This window comes from Protopterus annectens, chromosome 6.part0 (assembly GCF_019279795.1).
Source record: "Protopterus annectens isolate FY-2018-M chromosome 6.part0, PAN1.0, whole genome shotgun sequence".
Lineage (NCBI taxonomy): Eukaryota > Metazoa > Chordata > Ceratodontiformes > Protopteridae > Protopterus > Protopterus annectens.
In genome coordinates, this window is record NC_056737.1 from 1,054,990,060 (window position 1) to 1,055,010,534 (window position 20,475).

Consider the following 20,475-nt stretch of genomic DNA (forward strand, 5'->3'; position numbering starts at 1 on the left):
CCCATTTTCTTTTCCTTTCCCTAACCCAAAGTTGGTCATCTATGTGAGTTTCTTGCAAGAAAGTTATATCAGCCTTATATTGGTATGTGAGGTGCATGATTAAATTTCTTTTCTTTTTATCTACCATCCCTTTAACATTCCAAGAGTCTATGGTTATCATTTTGTATTAATACTGTTGAGGTTTCTCATTAGTTGATACACAAAAATACAGTTATAAACTTTTTCTTAGTGTATTTATCTTAAGAATAAATTTTGTAACTTCTATGCTCCTAAACTCTAAATAGGTGCCTACCCACCCATCCCTCTGTATTTGTAAATGTGCATGAGTTAAGAAACTAAAGGAAACTATTATTTTTAACAAGGAGTAGATATATATCAGAGGGATGTCAATAATACCCATACTGTTCCAAATGCGAACAGTTATCAGCTAACAGACTGTGTCCATCCCGCTCCTTTTATTATTTATATACTGCATATTCATTTTCAGACTTCTTAAAATATTATATTAATTGTACCCTTAGATATTATATAGAGAGAAAAGGAAAAGTAGCTTTTATAAAAAGTTTTGTAGTAACAGCAACAGATTATAATTCTTAACGTTTTAAGAGGTATTAAAGAGTTAACAAAACAATATTTTCAAAAAAACAAGTACAATATATATATATATTTAAAGAAGGCATCATTTTAAAAATTCAACAACATTTGCATTATTCTTGCTAACAGCAACTAACTGTGGTTCTTTAAAATGTATTGGAAACCATACAAGCAATCATTGTGAACTCGTATAATTAATTAACCAGTGCCATCTACTGGACAAACCGGGGAAAAATTAAAAAAAATTAAAAAAAAAAAGGAAAATGTTTTTGTACCTTGCTCATAGACACCTTTAAAGGTAACTCAATTGTTATGCCAGTAGAATAATGATTATACATTTTAAACATTTAAAGAAGGCAGCACTTTAAAATTCAACAATATTTGCCTTATTCTTACTAACAGCAACTAACTGTGGTTCTTTAAAATGCATTGGAACTTCATTTAACACTGCACTGGCAAATGCCATATAGATCCATCATTGTGTACTCACATATTAATAATTAACCAGTGCCATCTACTTGAACAAACAGAGAGAAAAGAGAAAAAAATGTTTTTATACCTTGCTAATAGACACATTTAAAAGTAACTCGATGGTTATGTCAGCAGAATAATGATTATACATTTTAAACATTTAAAGAAGGCAGCACTTTAAAATTCAACAACATTTGCCTTATCCTTGCTAAAATCAACTAACTGTGGTTCTTTAAATGTATTGGAATCTTCATTTAACACTGCACTGTCAAAAGCCATATAAACACATCACTGTAAACTCATATGTTAATAATTAACCAGTGCCATCAACTGAACAAACAGAGAGAAAGAAAAAAAAAAAAAAAAAGAGAAATGTTTTTGTACCTTGCTCATAGGCATACTTAAAAGCAACTCAATGATTATGTCAGTAGGATAATGAGTATACATTTTAACTGAAACTACTTATGTTGAATATTTACACTACTTAAACTATTATATCAAAGGTTATATCCCATTTTTTAAATGTAATTTAACACTTCTTTTTTGTAATCTGTAAATGCACTTTAAAGTCATTTCTCTATGCAGACAGTGTTAGGTAGCTTTGTAACTTTTAAATGTAAAGGCAGTTACTAAAAGACAGTACCTTAAGTATTATAGTGTAGCAAAGAGGTTTTCTTTACAGGCAAGTAAGCAGAGTTATTTAGAACACATTCCACATCCATTTGTTTAAAATTTCCCATAAGAGTGATATATTATTCTGTCCTGTAGTTCTTTGGAGCTGTAGCACTTGTTTAGCCTTCGAAATGTTGTTTTTGGATCAAAAGATATGAAAAGAGTCGTCTCAGGCAGGATTTACTTTGAAGAGACGCAGAAAGGTGGATTTTGCCTGGTCAGGTGTTTCCAAGAATATTTTTTCTTCTTTGTAATAAAATGTTAAAGTTGCAGGATATCTCATTTGGAAACGAATCTTGTTTTCAATGAGGTACTTGCAATATTTGCTGAGTTTCTGTCGATTTTGTTTATTTGTAAAGGAAGATCTTGAGTAATCATAATTTTATGCGCTCTCCATGTAACATTCTTTTTAATCTTATAAACTGACAGCATCTGTTGAACATGTGCTGAATTAGATTTGTCTAGGAAGATCACTTGTTTGTGTATGCTTTATAGCTCTGTGAGCTCTTTCGATCACTATCTCATCCAGGAGATTATTAGCCAGAAGAGAGCTTAGCATTTCTTTTATTATTGGAATAAGTTGTGAATTATCAAAGCTCTCTGGAATTCCTCTTATGATAAAATTATTTCTCCGGCTTCTAGCTTCCAAGTCTAACATTTTTTGCTGTAATTCTTTAATTATGGTGTCATTGGTTTGTGCTTTTTGTTGCAGTTCATTTATTTTTAGCTCATTTAGTCAAGGAAATCAAGGGTGCACCAACAGCTATAAGGAACTCCAAAAATTATCTGCGGGAAACTCCAAAAAAACAGCAACCAACGATATATTCCCACTAATATAATTTCTATTATTGCACATGTAAAAGTTCATTTTTGATAGAGAAGTTTATTTGAATGTCGTTTGTTAAATGAAGACTTTAAATGATGATATTTAATTGCTGCAAGTAGAAGAAGTTATGTATATTAATGCTTAGTTTTAAACGTATGTCAATTTAACAACATTGCTGATATATTGCAACATTTTCATGATGTTGTTTTAGTTGCACTATGTCATGCACACACTTTTATACTGAGCGACTAGTTTTTGTCAGTATGAATTAAGAATTTCTTAGGCACTGGCACTTTAATCATGATTAATTAACTGCTAGTTATGAGATGAAGCTGTGTGATTAATTTATATTTAAAGAGTGGCTTTCCACAGTATGTTATTGAAGTCTGAAGAAGCGTCGTATGAAGTGAAAGCGCTCACTATCTCAACTTGTTTCTGTCAATAAAAGGTGGAATATATTGTTGGTTGCTGTTTTTTTCGAGTTTCCCGCAGATAATTTTTGGAGTTCCTTATAGCTGTTGGTGCACCCTTGGTTTCCTCGACTATTTGTGCATATTTTGTCCTTATCCAAGGCTGCTTTACTCAGCGGTGAGTTTTTGTTTCGTTATTTTTAGCTCATTGTCCATATAATTTTAGCTTCATTTTGTTCAAGCCTAAGCACAATTTGGACCAGAGTAGAGCCAAATGTAGTTAGCTTATGAGAGAAACCCTGCACTTCTGTTTGTAAAGGTTGTAAAGCAGTTTTCAGATTCTCCAGTGTTAACGGTTGTTCCTGTTTTAATCTTTGAAACATTTTATCAGCTTCTTGTTGTTGCTTGTTAATGGTTTGCCTTTTAGAAGTGGTTTCTTTCTCAGGAGTAGTAATTGCAGACAGTTTGTTTTTTTGTGATTACAGTTTCCATCCGATCAGGCTGATTCTCCATTAATCTTGTATAGTTAGATTCCTAGTAGTAGTGCAGAATTTTAAATAAGTCTTGTTATAAAAGTTGTTTTTCTTGTTACTTTCCTTTTATTAGGCCTGTTAGTCTTGAAGAATCCACACCATATGGTTCAGGGCTCCAGTAAGTAATTATTTTTCCTTCAGAATGAGAGAATCTTTGAAAAATAAAGATAAAACAAATAAGTACTCATATTTCTGCTTTAATCCACTGGTGTTTGGTATACTTTTCCTAAGTGATGCGCTGGTTTGAAGTCAGATTATAGTATAGGATTGCAGGAGTTGCACTGTCAGTGTGCTTACAGGCTGTCCACCATTTTGGAATACAACAATCTATATTCCGGAATTTGAGTTAGTAGATTTTTTTACACTGAGACACAGATGTCCTCATACATTACATTTCCCATATCTGTTGCACTCCTAGCCCTTTATTGGTTTAGTGCAGCATATTAACACTTCATCAAAACTACTAAGCATGACAAATTCGTGTGTGTAAAACTGACACTACTTTCTACAAAACTGTTGTCACAAAAAATACTGCTTACACGTGGATTGCTATACGAAATATGTAGTCAGCTTTTAGGGTTCCCTTTTTTAGATGCCCAAAGTGAAAGTTCTTACTGGAACTTGAGACTATACAGGGGGAAAAAACATGCCATTATTAAAGGAAAAAGAATAATGTTAATCTAATCACCAAAATAAAGAATCTGATGTACAATGTTAGTTGGACAGACAAGTGGTAACCCTATTAACTATGTGCACTGACACTTTCACTCAAAGGCACTTTCAAACATTTCACAGCACACACTTTTAGCAGCTATGTAGGACTAATTAATTGCACACAAGACTGTGGGCAATATCTGACAAGGTGAACTAAATCTCTCCCTGTGCTTGTGCTATGTTATGCAGGTGGAGGCAAATTCCTCTGCCACAGTACGTGAGAAGTTGAGCTTAGAAAAAATAGGTGGGCTTTTCCTACCATTGATTCAAAGTCAAGGAAATTAAAGTTTGATAAAGTACAAGCAGGTTTCTGGTATGAAACAATAATGGAACCATACTACAGAGATGAAAAGCAGCCTATGGATTGAGTTGAACTGTAAGAGAGAGTGGATCTTTCCTTTACTGGGGAGGGATGATGGCATTATGATAATTGTCTTGTTTGACAATGGCTGCAATTCGGGTGACTTAGAAGTTGGGTTACAGCTGGTTGTAAATTTTCGGATACAAAGTAATTTCCTTGAAATGAGAAGGAAGTGATTCCCAGTCCTCTGAACTGTCCAGGTTTTATAGAACATCCACAATTTTGCAACATATTTGTGGTCTGTTCCTCAAACAAATTGTGGCTTTCTGGCAAATCACTGGGGATTGAAGTTACTAAATAATGACAGATGTTTGAGTTTCAGACTTCATACCTTCAGAAAATGCATGCCAACACAAATTGTGTTACTCTAGCAACTTTCTAAGTTTATAAGAGCAATATTGGGTTTGCTTGGGTGCAGTTGTGGAGACGCAGTAATAACTTTATTGTCCTTCTAAGGACCAAGGTTGGACACAATTGAATTTACCTATTTTTTCACATATTTTTTTGTTCAGTAAGTTAGCAACTATCCCACATGAGGATAACAACTTAATAGGGAGGACTCCAACCGTGTCACGAATACAAAATAGAAGCGAAAGCTCCGGGTGGGGGAAGCTCATTACAAGTATCAAACAGCATATCAAAAGTGTTGTAAGGAAGAGATTAGTATATGTTTGGCACCTAAAAAAAAAAAAATAAAGTTCACCGAGGGCTTTATGCAGGACAATGGCTGTGAGGTTTAGAAAACAAGGCTGCAAAAGAGGTGGAAAACAAGGGATTTTGAGAGTGTTAAACTTAATATGGACCAAGAATTGATCGACTTAGAGTGTGCCAGGGAAGTCTGATGCAAGTGGCATGGTCAGTGCAGTAGAATGTATGGCTAAATACCCCTCAGTGTTTTTTTCTCTTACTTTGTCATTATAGAGCCGGTATGTGCCATATGTTATTACATTTCTATTTGTTCTAAGACTGTGTAGAACACTGAGGAGCCTTTCATTCTGATCGATAGAGCTTTATGTATGATGAGTACGTTTCCCTTTAACACATATGAATGCAATTAGTGTTCTAATGTACTGGTCAAACCCATGAATGTTTACAAAATAATGGTTTTATGTTGTGCTTATGAGTGGAGTGCCATGTTCTTATAATTTGCTCGACACGGCTGTACATTTACAGTGGTTCTCTATCAGTATACCTCCTGCTAAAACTACTTTGAGCTTACACTTAACTTTCTTACCATCACACTACTCTTACACTTCCACCGTATTCTCATGCTCTAACCTACTGTAGTCCTTCCTCCATCTCTTTTTGTATAAGTACTAACTGTATTACCTCAATACCATATTATAGTTTAGTAGAGTTTCTCTTTCTTTATTTTAGAGCCTGCAGTGACTAAATATGACCTCACGACTGCAGGAGCTCTGCCACAAGGCCCTACTCCAACAGGTTTACTGAGAATTTTGTCATTGTATAATGTAAGCACATTTATCATTAAGACCCTTGCTGTATATTTACCTTAAGTAAATACATACCTGCTCTACGACTGAAAGCCTCTATGAAATGTGTACTCTAAGGACTTATTACTAAGTTAACCACTGTCCCCTTTTTCTTGACCAGTAGACTATACTGCATATGCCAGTTATTTAGCCTCAGGAAATGACAGAAAAGCAGTTTTACTTTTCATCTCGTGTCAATAGATTTGTACTGGCTATAAACATATTGCCCTCAGTTATAATTTGATCTGAGGGATTCTGAAAGCTGGTTGAGGATAGGTAAGAAGAAAAGTATTTTTGCTAAACAAAAAAGAGTTAGGCTGTCCTGGCATTTTCTCTGGAATGTAAGGAATAGAAGAGTATAGAGTATAATGGTGTAGTCAAAAGAAGAAATGAGGGTTTATTTTGGAAAAGTAAACGATACAATGTGGAACAGACAGGTACTATTAGGGAGGGTTGTGATTATGAATTGATCTAGAGCAAAGCATTGTGGGAGGGAGAAAGATAGTTGGGCATGGGTGTAAAAATTAAATGGAGATAGGTACGCAGGAAACAAGAATGACATGCCTTGCTCATTTGCACATCTGACAACATGGTACACCTCCAAAAAATTACTCGAGAAGCTTTAACAAACACTGAAACATGCCTTTGTAACTCACAACTCATGCCAATACCAAAAAAGACCAAACTATTACTTTTTCAAAAAAAAAACAATTTCTCAAAATCAATTTAAAGACCTCTCTCTTGATAATACAACCACTGAAGTCCTCTTTCATAACAAATTATTAGCGGTAATAGTGGTTAATAAGCTTACATTCGACCTGCATATACAAAATTGCATAAAAAAAAAATCAAACGCTTTCTCACTAATACAACTAAAACTACACTTGCCACTACTTATCTCCTCCCCACACTTCGTTATGGCACTCCCATCATTATTAAATTCCAGGCTTCACAAAAATTAAAAGCTGAACAATACTATAACAAAGTTGCTAAATTTCCACAAATGCCCCTTTCTGAACCCACCACTCTATAGCACTAAAAAGCCTAAATTACTTAGAACAGCCTTATCAACTAACATATACACAGCTTCTTACTACCTATAAAATTACCAAGCATCCATCTTCTTGTCTAGCTCTAAAAAAATTCTACACAGCTATGTTCCCAGTCAGTCACTGCGATCCAGTAACGAAAATCTCCTGTCTGTCTACAAACCTATCATATCTGCTGAGCATGGTCAGTACTCGTACAAGGTTGCCAAGGCCTGGAGCTCCTTAGCTGTATCCATCAGGTCAATACCCTCCCTCCAATCTTTCAAAGCCATTCTGAAAGAATTCCTAGTTGAAATCTGGCTTTGTTCTTGCTCAAAACCAGGATAAACTATATCCCTAAATGTAAATTATACCTTTTTCACTCCTTAAACCTCCTTACTCTCCTCCCTCTTCACTTACTTCCTTACTTCTATCAAATTCTCTTCCCTGACTTTTTCTCTAAATATACCATTAGCCTGTTTTCCCTCACTTCATATTGCAATTCCTGATTGTATTAGACTAACTTACCTTTAATTTCTCTACAAATTATCTAAATTTTTTATAAATATTAAATTATCATACAACTTGTACTGATTCATAGCCAATGTTTTTGTATAATCTCTAATTTGTTATAATTACTTAAACTGCAGATTTTTTTTTTTATTTTTGAAGACTGTAAAATTATTGTTCTTAAAAAGTTTTGTAATAATTTGGAACTTTTCTTCCCAGGCCACCGCTGAAAATGGGCTTCTACCCAGTCAGATTTTCCTGGCAATCAAATGCCAATAAGTAAATAAATCTCCTTACTTACACTTTGAATGATTAATCACCTTACTTACAGTCTAAAAGATTAATCTCCTTACTTACAGTCTGAAAGATTAACCTCCTTACTTACAGTCTGAACGATTAATCTCCTTACTTACAGTCTGAATGATTAATCTCCTTACTTACAGTTTGAACGATTAATCTCCTTACTTACAGTCTGAACGATTAATCTCCTTACTTACAGTCTGAACGATTAATCTCCTTACTTACAGTTTGAACGATTAATCTCCTTACTTACAGTTTGAACAATGAGAAACAGAAAAGGCAGAGTATTCATATGGAAAGGCATGTAGTTAGGAAGCATGGAGGGTGGATATGTTAAGATTATGCAGATTTATAAACATTTACAAAGGGGAGAGACAGAGATGAAGAGAGGGGAGTGGGAACTGAAGAGGGTTGTGGGGGGTCTCATGTTATACAAGGAATTAAGGTAACAAATTATGAGGTGGACAATGACTTTAGAAAACTCAAAAGGTGGAAGCCTGTGACGCTGATGGCTTTCTAGGAGACTTATTAAATTATAAGAGAATGATAGAAGACTTTGTAAAAGTATAATCACTACCTTGAAGGAATGCAGTCACATCAATGCTGTCAAAGGGAATGGAATGGAGAGCAGACCAAGTAAACTGCAGGCTTGTCTCGCTCAGCAATGATAATCCAAGGTCTATGCAAGAGCAGTGGCTGCAAGGGTAGAAAAAGATAGTCCTCCCTTGACACCTAAGAAGCAATTAGGTTCTGACGAAAAGAGGTCAGAGGCACAGTTGAGACTACTCCTAGATTTTATTAAGGCAGTGAAGGGTTGTCCACAATACAGGTCTTCCTTAAGTGTAAGACACGATAAGGCTGTCCTTTTTAACAGTTGTGTTATGAGAAGTGGATTCTGGGAAAAGCTGATTACAGGGATTTTTGGCATTATATAAGAACCCATAACTACAGGTTGAAGCTAATGGAGGGTTTTACAGAATAACCACAGGGTCATGACAGGGTTATATGACTCTTACCAAGATTCTAGCACAAAGTCAAATCATGGTTACTGCCATCTGGCAGGGAACATACGGTGAATCATTGTAGATAAGTCTGCTCATGCCAACTGTAGGTATGAGTAATACTTTCCCGTGGAGCTTATAGGACTTTACAAGGTTCAGAAATCCGGCATAAATGCAGTTTCTCCAGAAAAAAAAACAGTAGCAGTTTTCCTTCATGGCATCGTATTGCATGTTTTATGGAGCTCAGACATATTAGGGCTTAAGGGTTTGTCCCATCCACCAGGAAACTACAAAAAGAATGACAGGTAAAGGTTGAAAAATGTCTAGCAGAGTGTTTAAATGTGTGAGCGACTTATAATATTAATTTGTGAAGACATGTAGGCTAACAATGGTGCTCTTACCTCATGTCCACCACACAGATATAGCCCAACAAAGAGCAGCTAATAAATTAATTAAGAAATTACAGGAACTTAAGACTGCAGCTCATTTGGATAGCTAACCAAAACACAAGATGCCCAGAAAGGTTGTAGACTGAACAGGCAGAAGGGAATGTGGACTGACTTTTTTTTTTTTTAATTATACATGCTTTTCCAGTGCATTTGTGTGTGTGTCTGTGCCTTCTGTGAAGGTTGGGCACTGGGCTGGCAACTTAACACCGTAAAAACTCCACTGCCAATCAATCAACCAGTGATCAGCTGTGGCGACACCTAACGGAAGAAGCCGAAAGACAGTAGGTGCTTTTCCGTCCTCTGCCAACTGACCAATAATCACACACACACACACACACACACACACACACACACACACACACACACACACACACACACACACAATCAGACTTCAGACTTTTTGTTCCCTAGGGGTGCAGGGGGGTATTTTATTTCACGGAACCCCTAGGTTTAGTTATATGGAGAAGCCATCATCTAGGCAAATATAGGGAAGTTGATTGGTGCTCCAGCCAGCATCCTAGCAATGAGAAATACTATTCTGCATCACCCTAACCCCTCTGACTTGTAGATGCCCACAAAAATCACCCATCACTGTAGAGACGGGCCCCTCTAGCAGCTCAATTCACACGGCTATAGACAGAGCCATCAAGAGCTACCATCTCCAGCTCTTGGGTGGTCATGCCAACATCACACCATGATTACCTCAACCCATATAACTTTGCCCCAACCTTCCAACAAGAATCATATACCTGGCAGCAATGGCAAAGATTAGCAGAGACCTATTCTCTCCTCTTGAATGGGTACACCTATCCTCTCCTGTCGTGCCATCAAACTCCCAAGCTACTAATGAAACTGGAGTTACCAGGATTGTAGTCACAGCTTTCTCTCTCTCTATGTCACTGGTGCTACTCAGGGTTAGCAAACCTACCACATTTTAAGACCGTGGTCAGTCTTGTAACTCCACATACAGTCCTTGAGGCCAGTCATCTATCTAGGTAAACTGAGAAAGCAAAATACAAGGGAAGCATGTAAAAAAGAAGCTGGTTCGTAGAAGGGAACAGAAAGTAATGTTGCACTGTTCTATAATTTGCGAAGTAGATTTACAGCAGTGGAGCACAGCAGAAAGTACAGTTGTGTACACTTACCATAATGTAGATGTTAGAGTGTATTCACTGTTGCAGTCATCTCACTTGGGTTATCTGCCTGCAGGTAGCCCTCAATAGGCCCGAATACCAGAGACTTAGTATTTCTGTGTCAGTTGCTGTCACTCCAGGACTGACGTCAGGTCGTCGGGGGTATAAAAACAGGTAGCCAACACCATTACATCAATTATTCTTGCCCCAAATGTCAGGAGCCCCCAAATAGGGAGCTAAGCTATGGTGGGTAAAGAGTAAATACCAATACCCCTGAAAGGGGTGAGTAATAGACAGAGAGGAGAGAGAGACAAAGGGGCTGGAGGTAGGTTAACCAGGACTGCAACAGTGAATACACTCAAACATCTACATTTATGGTAAGTGTACACAACTTGTACTATGTTCTTCATGTTTCACTGTTGCAGTCATCACACTTGGGTTGATTCCCAAAGCTGAAGAAAGGGTGGAGGCTACAGTTGGGGATGGCTAGTATGCCCTGCAGGACTGATGTTGCAAAACCCGCCCTGGATTTGGAAAAGATAGGCAGGTGGTAATGCTTGGTTAAGGTATGTACAGAGCCCCAGGTAGCAACTTCCAGAATGTCCCTGGAAGGGACTCCCCTGAGGAATGCTGTAGAGGTAAAAGTTGCGCTAGTGGAATGTGTTCTGACTCCCTGAGGGGTTGGTCTTCCATGGTGTTTGTAGCAGAAATGGATACAGTGTGCTATCCATTTGGAAACTGATTGTTCTGAAATGGCCTTGCCCTCTGCCCCTGGTGCAAAACTGACTAGTAACTGGTCATATTTCCTGAAGGCCTTAGTCCTATCAAGGTAGAATCTGAGCTGTCTGTGCACATCCAAGGAGTGCAAGATCCTTTCTCCTTTATTTTGAGGATTAGGGAAGAAGGTTGGCAAATGGATAGATTGGTTGAGAGCCACACTGGACACCACTTTAGGCTTAAATGAAGTCCTGAGGGAGACCCTGTCAGCATGAAAAATAATTAAGGGTTCCACAGCCATAAGTGCTTGTAGCTCAGACACTCTTCTAGCTAAAGTGATGGCCAGAAGCAAGGCTGTTTTCCAAGACAGTAATTTTAACTCTGATGACACTGCAGGCACAAAGGGGGGGGGGGGGTAGCGTGAGCTTTTCCAGTACAAAGTTAAGGTTCAGAGCAGGGGCGGGTGCTCTCCTTGGTGGCCTTAAGTTGTTTTTCCCTCTGAGGAACTGTTTGATGAGAGGGTGGGGGAAGAAAGGCAGCTCAGTGTTGTAATGAGCTGAGATGGCAGAGGCATGACTCTTAATGGAGGAGAAGGATAGGCCTCTGTGGAGTAGCTCTGCTAGGTGGTAATCCAGGATTAGAGGTAAGGAGGACAGTGCTGTGTTCTCTCCTTTAGAATGGATCTAGGAACAATACCTTTTCCACTTATCAGCATAGGAATTCCTTGTACTGGGTCTTCTGGCTTCAAGAATGACATCCAGCGCCTGCTTGCTTAGGCTGGTCACTTGCGGAGAATTCAAGGAATAAGCCAGGCTGCAAGATTCAGGGTTTGCAGTTGCGGATGCAAGATCTGCCCCCCCCCCCCCCCGCTGAGTGAGGAGGGTTGGGATCTGGGGTAGGTGCCAGGGTGGCACCGGTGACAGGTTGTGCAGTAGTGGATACCAGTGCTGGCATGGCCAGTCCGGGGCAATCAGGATTGCCCTTGGTTTGTCCCGTCTTATCTTGAGTAATATTTTTGGGAAAAGAGGCAGAGGGGGGAAGTGCACAGATTGAGAGGTTTCCCACTGGAAGGATAGAGCTTCCACTTTCCAGGCCCTGCTGTGAGGTGTCCTGGTGCATAATTTGATGAGCTGGTGATTGCAGGGGGAGGCAAAGAGGTCCACCTCTGGGGTCCCCCATTTCTAGATTAGAAGGCTGAAGGTACTACATTCTAAATGCCACACATGTGGGTCTAGGAGATTTCTGCTTAAGTCGTCTGCCAGAGAGTTTTGCTTGCCTCGCAGGAATTGTGCTAGCAGATGAATATGCATATCCAAGGCCATGTTCCACAGGGCCATGGCTAGCCTGCAGAGTGGGTAAGAGTGGGTCCCCCCCTGCTGTTGTCTGTTTTTATAAGCAGGGGTCCTGGTGAGAGAGAGTAGGAATCTGAAAGCTGTCAGAATGTGCTGAACAGCTAGCATCTCTTTTTGGTTGATGTGTAGGTGAATTTGACTTGGACTCCAGTGGCCCTGAATGCACTTGTCATCCAGGCGTGCCCCCCACCCCCCTAAGCATAGTCTGATTTATGTGTGGTTAGGGTCTGGGCAGCATGGAGGTAAGAAAAGGGAAGTCCCTTGTTGTAGTTGCATGCTGCTGCCCACCAAAGAAACTTTGTCCTTAGACAAGGTATGATGGTTTCCCGATCATGAGTACCAATGAAGTTTTCTCATATGCAGTCTGGCATATGGAATTAGTAGGATGCAAGAAGCCATGAACCCTAGGGCCTGCAGGATTTTCCTTGCAGATAGCTGGGTTCTGGTGGCCATTTGAGTGAAGTTGCCTGTCAGATAGGCTTATTTTTCTGGAGTAAGGAATGTCATCTGGGATGCTGTGTCCACGCTTGCTCCCAGGAATACAATCTTTTGACTGGGGACTAGTTTTGATTTCTTTTCATTGATAGTGTACCCCAGGGAGTTTAGAAGGTTCTTTGTAAATATCAGGTGCTGCAACAGCTTTTCCTGACTGTCTGCCTGAATCAGGCAATCGTCCAAGTATGGGTAAATTTGAATGTTTCTCTGTCTGCAATAGGCAATGGCTGGAGCCAGGCATTTTGTGAAGCCTCTGCAGTGGATAAGCCAAAGGGAAATACAAAGAACTGATAATGCATAGATCCTGCCCTGAAACGTCGGTATTTCCTGCATGAGTCCCTGATAGGGATGTGCATATAGGCTTCTTTTTGGTCTAGGGTGGCTGACCAGGCATCTTTGGACAACATAGGAAGAAGCTGCTGAATGGTGAGCATTTTGAATGTTGGTACCACCAGGAAGGTGTTTAGAATGGAAAGATCTTCTGGGTACCAGGAAAAGTCTGGAATAGAACCCTTGACCTATCTGTTCTGCAGGAACAGGGTGAACTGCCCTTATGGAGAGCAGGGATTGATATGGTTTTGTGCCTCTGCCCACTGGTTTGGAGGACGATCTTGGAATCCTTTTGGGGTTGGCAGTGAGTGGAAGTAAAATTTGTACCCCTGGGATACAATGTTGAGGACCTATCGGTCATGGTGATATGGAGGTCCAGTTTTTTGCATGATGGGCAAGTTTTTCTCCTAGGGACATGAGCTGTTGGGCAGAGGTGAGGAGTGGAGCTGAGAAGTCATTGTGAATTATTTCTGTAAGGGGGTGGCTTAGCACTCCCTGTTTTTGAAGTGGAGGCACTCCATTGCTTAGATCTTTGCATACCCTGAGACTGTAGTCTGGGGGGGGATCTGTTACCCCTGGGTCTAATTTGAGATTGCCTTGAGGGGACTGGAAAGGACCAATGTTTTGAGGGGCAATGCCTACTGAATCTAGGAGGCTGCATTTGCAAGAAATCTTTGACTGTCTACATAGATTTAGCTTTTTCTTCCATCTTTTTTAAAAACTCTTCTGCTTTGGTGCCAAACAGATTGGCCTTGTTCAAAGGAGTGTCTATTAAGTTTGATTTGACATGGTCTGGCAAGGTCTGTTCCTTAAGCCAAGCATGCCTTCTCAGTACAGAAACAGTGACTGCTGCCCTGCAAGATGCTTCTAGGGCATCAAGGTCACATTGCAAAGTATGCTTGCTGACTTGGCTTGTAGAATGCATAAGCTCTTGTAATTCTTTATTTTCTGCACAGTCTGTAAAGGTAGCTAATTTTTGCTTAAGTTCCATAATATGTTGCTGGTATTTCAGCATGTGAAACTGGCAATTCAATGCCCTCATGGCGAGATTTGCAGAGGTGTATACTTTTTTACCCCATTTGTCTAAAGCTCGGGAATCCCTCTCCAAAGGGGTGGGATTCTTAGCTGTAGTTGCTTTTATACCCTTAGGTCCCTGGGAAATGACCTCTGGGTCAGCAGTAGGAGTTTTGAAAAGGAATTTGTGAGAGTCAGGTACTCTGTAGTACCTGTCTGGTTTCAATAAGAGCAGGGGGTAAATTATCAGGAGTTAAACTGGATTCCATAAAAACATCATCCACAACATTCAGGACTGGGGATATTGCCAAGGACCTATGCTGAGGCAAGTCTAGAAATTCTCTGAGTCTCTTTTTGGATGAAGGATAGTCTTGGCATTCCCAATGGAAATGCTCCCTTATATGTAAGGTTTCACTAAAAGAAAAATCCTCTGGAGGAGAAGCAGAGGGAATATATTCCTCTGCATCTGAATCCTCATAAGCAGATAAAGGCATGTCCTCATAATCAGATACCTCAGAGTCGGACTTTTGGTCTGTTAAAGCAGCTGGGGGACAGGTCTCTTTCTCTTAGCAGGGGAAGGCTGGCTTCTCCTAATCAGCATAAGGTCTTCTGCCATTTTAAGCATCTGATGTTGAGGCAAGGAAGAAGGTGCATTTTTGGGTCGGTTTTTTAGGCGTAGCGCATACTCTTGGCTTTAGAAACTCATTCATTTTAGACGGAACTGAAGACGCGAAAGAAGTCGTTCGTTTGTGTCGAATATCGGTAATGCAAAGAACTTCCTCAGAAGCCGGTGCCTGCTCAGCAGTTCCGGACCCATCCAAGGTAGAGACATCCGCAGGTTCCGTTGAAGAGTCTCGCGGCATACCAGACTCCGAATGGGTCTCAGTAGAGACCTGCAAATCCATTAACGTGGGTAACAGGGGCTGTGAAAGCATCTGAGTACCGGCGAGCTGGCGACTAGCTTGACAGAAAAGTCATTGGGAGCTTTCGACCTGTGCGGTCTGTCTCTGTCTTTATCCTTACATTTTTCAGTAGATCGGTAGTCGGCTGGCTTACTGACGCCATTTCAGAATACGAAGATTGAGAACGAAAGTATTTAGCAACAAAAAGAGCCCGGCGACTACTAATAGTTCGGGCGTTGAACAAGGCACAAAACCGACCGCGGGGGATGTCGTGGTCTGGCCCTAAACAGGTGACGCAGTAAGATTGGAAATCTCGGTGTGGTATTTGCTTTCCAAAGGCAAGACAATTGTTAATATTTTTCTGACATCGGTTAGAACAAGAAAAAAGGATCCCCAACGGGGTACTTGAAGACTTCAGGATAATTCGATTCAAAAGCGAAACGTCTGGTAGCGGCCGACCGGCACTCATGCAAACTGCTTCTGCTACAGGCTCCTCAGCAAGAAAAACTGATGTAATGGCATCAGCTGCCTGTTTTTATACCCCTGACGACCTGATGTCAGTCCTGGAGCAACAGCAACTGACGCAGAAATACTAGGTCCCTGGTATTCAGGCCAACTGAGGGCTACCTGCAGGCAGATAATCCAAGTGTGATGACTGCAACAGTGAAACAGGAAGAACATCCAGATTAACAGCTGGAGGTAGTGGAAAAGGGTAGATTTAAAAACAGTCTTTGTGAATATCAGTTTCTGAAAGTGGCGGGATTGGGAGGGGAAAAAGTGGCTTGACAAGGACTCTTCCGAGAGGACTGTGGACAGAATGTGAAAGAAGGAAAAGAATTATCAGGTACAGTGATCAGAGGTCAGGGTTCAACAGTGGAAATTAAGATAGTAAGAGGGAATTGTAGAGTTACACGAGTCTTTAACTAATCAAAAACTAGTATGGTGCACCTAGAGACCTTGGTAGTTTACAAGCTAAAGAAGCTGAGGAAAGCCAGAATCAAAGTGTGGATAGGTTGTCATGATGACAACGTGGGTTAGGCTTGGAGAACACAGGAGGAAATCGGGTTGATTGACTGTCTATGACGAAGTTTTTGATTCTTTCACTGCTGACACTTGACCCACGTTAACTTACCTGGTAGAAACTACAAACCAGACATCATTTGCCATACGTAAAGTGATGTAGATGCAGGAGTGATTTACATGTGCTGGGACTGTAATAAGGAAAACAATTCTTATAGCATAACCAAGCTTGTTTAAAAAACAATAAGTGTACCAGAGGGCTGTTGCTTCCTTTTATACAGAGATTAGAAGGAAATAAAAACAAGTGGGAGTTGGACAAAAAAATTAGCGACTGTGGTCATGGACTGTAGATGTGGATATTGCTTTCAGAAAGTTAGAAAATATCCTAAACAAATGCTAGTAAAACCTAGAAAACATGCTAAACAAATGTCAGCAGCTGTCGGCAGCATAATGTGGTTGGGGAAACTGAAGGGTGAATTTATAAAGAATTGGAGGGGGAGGGTACAGGCTAAAACTGAAAAATGGCCTAAGGACACGAAGGAAGCTATATCTGTATGTCAAGAAATGATGCCAATTTTCATTTTTAAGTTCAGTTTGGTCACTACAAATATTTGACATCCTTTTCAATTTTAGCTGGTAAAAGTAGTAAAGCTGGTTAATGGTAGAAGTGATTAGAGGGGGAATCTAGGAATGCAAGTAGGAGTGTGACTAAGATTATTTAGTAACAGACGATGGAAGGAAGAGAGCTGCAATAGGTAGCAAGTTGGGATGTTCAGCCACTGTTATGACCAGACAGTTTATGCACCTAACCTGTCAGTCAAAAGAGCCCCAAGTGCAAAGTATGTAATGCAATCAGGGCCGCAGTGCAAGCATTATTCAGACATCCTCTAATTAATCCTGTTCCCAACTAGTAGACAGGCTGGGCATGGTTACTTCCACCTATGGTCATGCACGTGTGTGAGTTATGTAATCTTTACACATTTGGGGTTTATGTTTGCAACAGTTCTAGTCATCTGTTTACATTGCTTAAGAAATTACCCAGAAGAAAATGCACATATGGTGATGCGATATACATAGGCTGCATGCTACTACATAACATTCACTTTAATTCATTATGTATTCACTATGCTGTTTCATGTCTTATTTAAAGTGTATTGTCACACTTCTCATACCTATCCACCCAGGACCCATTTTTATCCTAGTTTTGCACGTGGACAATGCATAACTTCAACAGTGACACTTACCTAGAGCCTATGCTCTGTTTTATAGATAATTATATTCTTGGGTATACTCCAGATGTTAAAACTAAAACAGGTTTAAAAATAAAATAAAACTTATGAAACATTTTTGATTTTTTTTTTCTTATGACCACAGCCACACAATGATGTCAACTTAGGTACAAACAATCATTAGCATATAACAGCAAAGCATTCTGGGTAAGCCACTTCATTACACTTCTTTAAAGGAATAGGTGCTTACTTGCACACTCATCTCATTTAAAAATCTTCATAACTGCTAATTTTCAGTGAAGAGTTCCAACAGTGAGACATAGCTTCCAACTATGGAAACATAAATTAATGTAGGGATAATGAGGCATTGTAAGTTCAGACTTTCACAATGTCATGTCATGAATTTTCGGCTTCAGGAAAACTTTTAAAGGGTCTGTCTTTATCAACAAAATTAACTGCAAAAATGACACCCTTGTCTATTTTACCTTACCTTCTTTGAGGCAGGAGGGAACTTTTCAAATTTTTTTTTTTTTGGGCTAAGCTTGACATGGTCTGCAGACTGATTGCGTAGTATCTATGAACCTATAAACCTATGAACACTTTTCATTGAGCACTCTTTTTCCATCAAAAGATTGCAAAATTTGATACTGTGCATAGTAAGACATTTACTATCATCTCAAACTGTTTATTTACATTTGCTGTGGAAAGTGACAATACATTTAGCATGCATGACACATTACTGAAAATTGACAGACTTGGTTTTACAATACATTAAGTTATGTTATTCAGAGTTTTTAGAACTTTTCGATAAAGAAAAAAAGGAATCATCAGTTTTTTAAATGGATAGTCCAATAATCAAGGTTCTTTGTTAATTCATCCAACATTCAGTCCCAATTAACCTGAATTAGACTGTCTGCTTTACCCAGAGTGGTACATGAAGGAAAGCTCTAATAGAGGTCTGGAAAATGTCAAAAAACAATTGGAGCAACAGTGACCGAACTGAGGTCTGGAAAATGCCAGATGATAGTGGGAACAACCATGACAGAAGAGGATACTCAGTCCACTTACTTTGCCAAGAGCAGGCCTTACACCATCTGCTTATAACCTACTCTCAAATGGGGATGAAGACTTGAGCCCACATATAGCAGTCAACCAGTGTAACTCACAATTAATACAGCCATATACTTATGCAAACATGCTGTAGGTGGGTACCCACTGACAAAATTATACAATGTAACAAAAATGACATGACATTCTTATAGCCACACAAATCAAAGCTCAGAGAAGCAACTTACCTTTGAGTACAGTAAATCTACAAAAATCTGGAACAAAAGCACCACGGATCTCAAAATAGACATCAAAATAAAATGAAGGTGGCATTTTATAACAGCCACTCACATTCGGCAACTGAACTGGCTAATCATTTTATAGTAATGATAAAATGCAATTACTACACCAAAAATATACCTTTAGTTCAGCATTTCATAAAATTAACTTCCAACCATTATGAGACTGATTGCAAGTTTCTAACATCAGATGTTAATAAATAAATACATTAAATAAATAATCAATAAACGTGCACTACAGAATTTTGGAGGTCACAAAAACCCTTAAGTCAGTTTCCCTGCTAGTACACTTTAAAATTATGTATCAAAAGGATATCCACTACTTGGAAGACACAGCATCAGTGAAATAATAAAATAAATAAAGTTAACCCTTGTATTGCATGTAGTCAGCATGTAAAACATGCATTTGTGCCTTACACAGCACAGATGCAAAGACGTGCTAATATACATCATCTTAAGATGCTTTCTTTTTGAGTAATTCTACCGTATAAGTTACATTAATCAACTCAACTTAAGCTCATTTAGGTTTATCCACTTCTGGTCAAAGTTACTCAACAAAGGTAAACCGCACTCAAGGTCATGGGTGCATTTTAACAATTACGATGGTGATTACTGTTTCAGCACTCAATAAATTTAGGAAAATATAAGAAAAGGAGACAAGAGACTGAATGAAGAAACAGGAAGGTGAAAAGGTAACTGGAGAAAAAGTCACAAAACAGAGGAAAACAGCAAAGTTAGAAACATAGAAGAAACCAATAACAAGACTGTGACAACGAATGGTTGTTTAGATTTTGTTACACATAAAAAAATAAGAATGGAGGCAAAGAATTAGATAAGGGAAAAACATGCTTGAGGGGAGAGAGGAATATAGACCACTTACACAAAGATAAAGACAGCCAAGTAATATACCTAAATGAGCTCCACCTGAATTCCAATACAAATGTGTGCAGAAGTAGACGTACATCGGTTAATGAAAATGAATAATTTCAGGATACTAGTAGTACCACAAACAGGAAAAGGGTCGATTCAATTCCACCTCACAAAAATATAAGCAAAAGAAAAGGGTAAGGAGAAACCTGATCTTGCATATAAAGGAAATTATTATGGAGTAGTTAAGGCCAGTAGGACACTGATCAAAGAAACAATGGCCTTACAAAATTAAGGTCATATCATATAAATCTAGTAGTTTATTGTTTCAAAGGGGTCACCAAAGCAATACCAAAAAACAGCCTCTGCATGTATGGCAATTGCACGGCTTGAACCACAATGTAGAAACCAGAAAAATAAGCCAGCAAACTGTGATGCTGAAAACAATATAGATAGTTTATTGCATGTCAGCAAAAGCAATATACAAAAAAGGGGCTGTATGTGTGACCTTTAACTCTAACACAGCATTGACAGCATCATGCCATAGACGGTTAAAGTCCTAACTATGGCCCAGGTGACCCAGGTTCGATTAGCAACTCAAGCCTTTAAGACGTTGGTAGGGAGGGATAGACATGCCTATCCCAGGGCTTTTGAACCAGAATGAATGAGCGGTCCACAAAGAGGGAGTGGCCCTTGGATAGTTCTGGG

The 20,475-nt window shown here is 39.2% G+C and overlaps 1 protein-coding gene across 4 annotated transcripts in view; it reads right to left on the reverse strand.

Annotated features, from left to right (window-relative positions):
- DPF3 (double PHD fingers 3) overlaps positions 1-20,475 on the reverse strand; it is a 1,486,280-nt gene that overhangs the window by 1,044,952 nt on the left and 420,853 nt on the right. The window lies entirely within an intron of this gene.